The following is a 6,319-nucleotide window of genomic DNA, read 5'->3' as shown; positions in this document are numbered from 1 at the left end:
CCCCACCCCTCACTGTCACCCCACACACACACTGTCACCCCACACACACACTGTCACCCCACCCCCCCCACTGTCACCCCCCACACTGTCACCCCCCACACTGTCACCCCCCACACTGTCACCCCCCACACTGTCACCCCACACCCCCCACTGTCACCCCCACCGTCACTCCCCACACTGTCACCCCACACACACAGTGTCACCCCCCACTGTCACCCCACACCCCCCACTGTCACCCCACACACTGTCACCCCCCACACTGTCGCCTCCCACCCCCCACTGTCACCCCCCACACACAGTGTCACCCCCCACTGTCACCCCCCACCCCCCACTGTCACCCCCCCCCCACACACTGTCGCCCTCCACCCCCCCACTGTCACCCCCACCCCCCACTGTCACCCCCCACACACACTGTCGCCCTCCACCCCCCACTGTCACCCCACCACCCACTGTCACCCCACACCCCCCACTGTCACCCCACACCCCCCACTGTCACCCCACACACACACTGTCACCCTCCACCCCCCACTGTCACCCCACACACACACTGTCACCCCCCACCCCCCACTGTCACCCTCCACCCCCCACTGTCACCCCACACCCCCACTGTCACCCCACACCCCCCACTGTCACCCCCACCCCCCCACTGTCAACCCACACACAGTGTCACCCCCCCACTGTCACCCCCACACACAGTGTCACCCCCCCACTGTCACCCCCCACCCCCCACTGTCACCCCCCACACACACTGTCGCCCTCCACCCCCCCCCTGTCACCCCCACCCGCCACTGTCACCCCACACACTGTCACCCCACACACTGTCACCCCCACACTGTCGCCCCCCACCCCCCACTGTCACCCCCCACCCCCAATGTCACCCCCACCCCCCACTGGCACCCCCCAAACACAGTGTCACCCCCCCACTGTCACCCCCCACCCCCCCACTGTTGCCCCCCACCCCCCACTGTCACCCCCCCCACACACTGTCGCCCTCCACCCCCCCACTGTCACCCCCACGCCCCACTGTCACCCCACACACTGTCACACCCCACCCCCCATTGTCACCTCCCCCACACACTGTCACCCTCCCCACACACTGTCACCACCCCCCACCCCGTCACACCCCCCCACTGTCACCCCCCCCACACACTGTCACCACCCCGTCACACCCCCCCCACTGTCACCCCCCCCACTGTCACCACCCCCACACTATCACCCCCTCACACCCCACTGTTAACACCCCACACCGTCACCCCCCCACCCCGTTTGTGGGACACTGCTGTGCGCAATTGGCTGCCGCGTTTCACCCACAAAAATGCAGTCAATTCACTTTACAGTATATTCTGTGAAGCTTTTGAGACGTCGAGAAGACATGAAACGTGCTATATCAAATTCAAGAATTATTATTATTATTGAGGGAGAGGGGGCAAGGAGCGGGATTGAGGGAGAGTGTTCCAGAGTTTCGGGAAGAAGGCGTTCCTGGTCAGGGACCGGATGTGGGGGAGGAAGAACAGCTGGGGATTGAACCCCAAGACGCCAAGATTATGCACTGGTTCGGTGAGTGAGGGAGAGCCCAGGGAGGTTGAGGAGTTTAGATCCACAGGAGTGAAGATGTCACCCCCCCCCCATCATATCCCCCCACCCCATCATGGGCAGCTGTAAAGGATACAATTGGGGGTCTTGATAAGATTCAGCTGTGATCAGATCAGCTGTCCCCAACAGTCCGCCAACGCTCACTGACTTGACTCATGCACCAACCATGGCACAAGAGCTGATGATAAATAATAATAATCCTTCCATTTGATATAGCCCCTTATCACGTCTTCGAGACGTCTCAAAGCGCTTCACACAATATACGGTAAAGTGAAGTGACTGTGTATTTTGTGGACGAAACGCGGCAACCAATTGCGCCAGGAGTGTCCCACAAACAGTCGTGGATTGAATGACCAAATTATTATTATTTTGGAGGGATTATTACCCACCAAAAAACGATCCGCCAAACAAATAACAACCGGGTTCCTACTTGCTGCTAGGTAAACAGAGGTATGTGGAGTAAGGAAACTTGCCAAAGGTTTTGTCCTGCCTGGGAATGGAACCCAGAGCCCTTTCGCTTGCAAAGACGAGAGCTCTAACCACTGAGCTGCAGGACTTCATAAACTTGGAATATATCCCAATGAAGCCCAGCAACATCTGATATCTGACAACCAGAACCATCTGCAGCTCAGAGGAAGTAGAAAGTAGAAAAAGTGTGACAGCCTCCTGGGTTTGACCATCTCTTCCATTCAACACTCCATAAAAAAGTATTTTAGTCAGACAGACATGCAGAAGCCCATCACTGCTTAAGAGTGTCCAGACAGGGTTTCACTCAACATACAAACCTCAAAAGTGTTATATGGTCACAGGAGTGAAGAAGCAAAAAAAAAAATCCCGTGGCCGAGTGCATAATACTATACAAATTACATTTGTATAGTACCTTTCACGTCGGGAGGACTTTGTTGGCGTTGTACAGTCAGGGTTTTAATGTAAACTCTTAACTACAGTATTTCCATGTATCAGTGTGGTGACACACTGATGCACTTGGCAAGCCCAGAGCTGGGGAGCAGATGTTTGGCAGCTGCCTTTGGCTTTCAATCAAATTGTGATCTGATGAAACATTTAGCTTGCGTATATGGGGCAGCTCCAAGTGGGACTGGTGGTTTAGGGTCAGGTTTTGAGGGAAGCATGCACATTAACCTGTACTGTGTGGGGCACGAATATAGATCTTACAAATTAATGCAACCAGTTATCTTCTAGATCACACAGCAATGAAGGTGCAATGAGCTTGGAAGAGAACACAGATATCAATCAACCAATCGCTGAACACAGCAACAAACTGATCTGCAGACCAGCTGCAATGAAGCATTAGGTTAAAAGGAATTACCACATTCTGCAATTTAGCTGCAAGAACTGGGAATTATTGCTAACACATTTGTCCTACCATTTTTCTGAAAAACGTCCTGATGTGGAGCTTGAACCCACAACCTACCGACTCCGAGGCAAGAGTGCAATCAACTTAGCCAGGCTGACTCCTGGTTTCTGGAAAAATCCAGGTGTCAGTGCAGCTGATGCGAGTTTAGCTGTTAGATCCATTAAATCGCCTGCTTTGGGCAAAAGTTTCAATTGCTGCAATCCAGCAAGCACCTTCTGCTTCTAATCTGCTTGTGATTCCCAGCTGTTTGTGACAACACCTTTGGTCTCCCATTTCACAATTCATTTATCTGAATACTTCAAGTAAAAATAATTATTTTTGAGCTCTCTTGTGCAAAGTGTCCACAGCTTCCAGCTGCTGTTTTTAGAAGGAGTCCACTCCTGTGTCTCCACATGGAGAGAATATTCTGGGAATCAAATCCAGGTCCTCTTGCATTTGAGGCGAATGTTCTAACCAATACACAGAACTTCACTAGAAGTTAGCAGGTATTTAAGAAAATACAGATGGAAAACTGTACTTAGCTTTAAAGTGCTGACAGCAGTAAGTTCTGCGAAAATAAGTCACCTGAACATAGTCTATCTACGAAAAATGGCAGGGGCTGATTTATCTGCAGTGGATTGACTCCGTCCTCTCCATCTCACTTACGGGGTTACATTTTGCTTTTGGGTCTCATTTGCTCAGACAGACTCAGTGTCCGCCACCAGGCGGCAGCACACATCCTGAATGGAGCCGATCACTTTAAGTGGCCGTCCCTTTTAAATTCTTAGTCTCGTCTTAAACATTGAAGGGGAAGCAAAAGCAACAAATGTCCATTCAAAGCCGCTTCTTCTACAGTCCACATTAATGCAGCCCATTACCTGGTTCACGCGACCAACCTCTCTTCTGGGGGAAGATTTTTGCAAAGACCAAAGGTAGTTAAAGAAAAATATCACACCACAGCAGTTTGTAGGACATAGCTGTGTGCCAAGTGGCTGCTGCATTTGTCTTCCAAAAAAGTCACAAATGATCACTATATGTGACGGTAATTACAAGGTTGCGTTGCATCATTCCAGGCATTGTAAAAATGCAATTTTTCTCTTTGAAAATCTATTGATCTCACTGATTCTCTCCTGCCCACACACCCCCAGACAACAGCTTGCATTTATATAGCTCCCCTCAAGTAGGGTAGTGTCTGAGTGCTTAACAGTTGCGGAGTCTGATGCCGAGCCAGGGGGTTGGGGACTATAAGGATGGTCTTCAAGCGTGATCTGAAAATGGGGAAGGAGAGGGCAATGCAAGCCACCAGACCACTACCAGTGAATCCATCATAGATCATTTATCATCAATTGGTCTCCAGCTAACTCTGGAACTTCACAGCTGTTCTCAATCCAGTGTTTTTAAAAGATGTTAATTGACAGGGTCTTTTGTTCAGAATTTGTTCCACTGCTGTGCGATGAAGTACCTTCTAGTTTAATTCTCAATTTGTTCATTTTAAACACATGGCCTAGATTTCCGCTCATACCCCAAGCCAAATATCCTATTTACATCTACACTTTGCCTCACAGCAATTTGAAGACCTGGATCTTCAAAGGAAACCTCCACTCAGCAAACTATGTATCTCCATAGCCCCAAAACCTGGAATCAATCCGAGTATTTTTGTGGGCAAAAGCAGCAGTCAATTTGAGTTTAGCAAAGTCCCACAAACAGCCATGAGGTGAATGAACAATTAATTTCCCTTCTTTCAAATAATCTTATGGTACTGTTAATATCTACTCACACAGGTAGGAAAAACCTTGCTTTAATGTCTTATTCAAAGAATGGCACCTCTGAAAATAGTATTCCCGCGATACCATACTGAGTTTCAGCCTAGTCAGCTGAATACATAAGTCTGATTTGGACTTGAATACACAACTTTATAACCCATGGGTAAGAGTACTCCAAGTGACCCAAGCTGACATGTAGCCTCCTCTGTAAGACTGCAACTGCAGGGTTAGGCAGGGATGGAAAGAAGACTGGACTGCATGTCTTTTCATCAGTAAAGAGAAGGGAGTTTCTTCCGGCTTCCTGACCGACAATCCTTCTCCCACCCCACCAATAAAAATTGGTCACACGCTTCACGGCTGATTGTGGGTCACTGCTGGGCCCAAATTAGCTGCATCTATTTTCGCCCTACAAAATAGTCAATTCACATTGACTGTATTTTATATTCTCCGAAGCACTTTGAGACGTCTCAATGATGTGATAAATCATGTGCAAGGATTATTATTATATATTATCTCTAGCTCGGATGAGATGTCTCGAAGATGTGATAAGACATTCTCAAATGCAAGTATTATTTCTATACTTTACATTCTTCTTTCCCTATACAGCCCTGCAGTGAATAGAAGTCAACAAAGGACTAATTACTTATACTTCTATGTACTGCAGAGCTGGAGACACAGCAGCTATAAACACTATTTTGTGATTATTTAATCTCTATTTAAAACTTCTCAAAAAGAGATGCAACACGACTAGAGTTATCACTTCAAATTATCACTTTTGGATGTGAATTAACGGGTTATAAAGAGACTTATTTGCACACTGTCTAAGTTATATTAATACACTGCTTTTCCAACAATAGTACTTCTTACTGAGACACCAACAATGGAAAAAGACTAATGTTAACTTACTGATCAGGAATAGTAAGAGCTTTCTTATTCTCTCTGCCCACACTTTGCTTCCCTTCAGTCTTTCCTAACGAGTTGCGTGCTCGGTTCATGAGAAAACATGAAACTGAGACTTAATGCAACTCGTGTAAAGGGGAGCACATTTGGGTTTGGAACGATATCATTCTGAGCGATACAAAAGTAATTTTTATAATTAAATGCAATTCCCCTTTTTGCTTAATAATTTCCTGCTGGGCGATGGTTTTGACTGACACTGACCCACTCCATCCCCAGCGTTAGTCATGTATTAGAATAGACAGTCAGCCAAAGGGGTATTAACCCAAGTCCGATTCTGTCTGAACCTGCCACTTTCCTACGCTCACTTTCCCCACAAAATAAACAGTCAATCCACTTTACAGTATATATTGTGAAGCCTTTTAAGAAGTCTTAGCAACATGATAATGCACTATATCAAATGCAAGAATTATTATTATTTCCAGCAGGAAATTGGATTGCAATTGGAACTGAAAACCTGGGTGGCTGTACCCCGTCCACTCCATGGTATCAAGGACAATTGTAGTGACTGTAGTAACACCCGATAAATCAATATGGCCGATCCATAGTCTTGGTTGACACAAAGTCCACTGAATGAGTAAACCTAACCAATGGGTGTAAGTACTTTTATATTCAGAGTTCAAGTGGTAAATAAACTTCAAGTGGCAAATAA

The sequence above is a fragment of the Callorhinchus milii genome, unplaced genomic scaffold, assembly GCF_018977255.1.
Source record: "Callorhinchus milii isolate IMCB2004 unplaced genomic scaffold, IMCB_Cmil_1.0 Scaffold7, whole genome shotgun sequence".
NCBI lineage: Eukaryota > Metazoa > Chordata > Chondrichthyes > Chimaeriformes > Callorhinchidae > Callorhinchus > Callorhinchus milii.
This window is presented reverse-complemented; position numbering follows the sequence as displayed.